This window comes from Hippocampus comes, unplaced genomic scaffold, assembly GCF_001891065.2.
Source record: "Hippocampus comes isolate QL1 unplaced genomic scaffold, H_comes_QL1_v1.1 scaffold1895, whole genome shotgun sequence".
In the NCBI taxonomy this organism is placed as follows: Eukaryota; Metazoa; Chordata; class Actinopteri; order Syngnathiformes; family Syngnathidae; genus Hippocampus; species Hippocampus comes.
In genome coordinates, this window is record NW_017805865.1 from 2,775 (window position 1) to 3,644 (window position 870).

The following is an 870-nucleotide window of genomic DNA, read 5'->3' on the forward strand; positions in this document are numbered from 1 at the left end:
AAATATCACTCCAGAAGAGACAATACATAATAACATTTCAATTAGAGCACTGTCACGATGGTAAGTTTTCAGCAACTCTCCTTTAAATGTTTCTTTAATTGAAAATCAGTGATGAGGTTTTTTTTTTTTTTCCAACAATTATTATCTTGATGAACATGATTTGTTGGACATTAGACAGAGGAACGAGTCGAGGGTGGCACGGTGGCCGACTGGCCTTCACACCCAAGTCGTCCAAATCTGTTGACTTTGGCCAGCGGTCCTTGTTCCTCCCTCAGCTGCTCTTTGGCACACCCGAAAGTCCCTCAGTTGGGTCACATCCGTGCCACCGACCTTGATCGACTGGGACCTTAATGCTAGATACACGCGCGCCCATGTGCACGTTTGCAGTTTTTTGATATCTTGCATAATTCAACATTTCATAGAGAGATGATAGTGATTGGAGGTGTGAATGTGAATTGGGAAATCAAGTCCTTGAGAAAGCTATTTAAACAGGAAACTGACAGTTTTCATCTGTCACAAATAATTGGTGGACCAACAGAATTAGCAATTCCTCTTGCACACATTGATTTAATTTGTAGGAACATGTCAGGTATGACCATAATCTACCGTGATACACCGAACCCAATCCCTTAAAGATGCTCATCCATGTGCAGGAACCTGTTGGACGTGCCTTTGGGGAGATCAAACTGGGACAGCCGCGGAAACTTGGATTGGTAAAATTTCACCAACTTTGTTTGCACTTGCTGAGCAGTGCTTTGGGTGTGGTCAAGGTCATCGTTTATGTAGATGAACTTCCTGTTGGAATAAGTGCAGAAGGGATTCATTCCAAAGCCAAGAAGTGAATTGCTTTTGAATGCTTTGAGGGTTCTT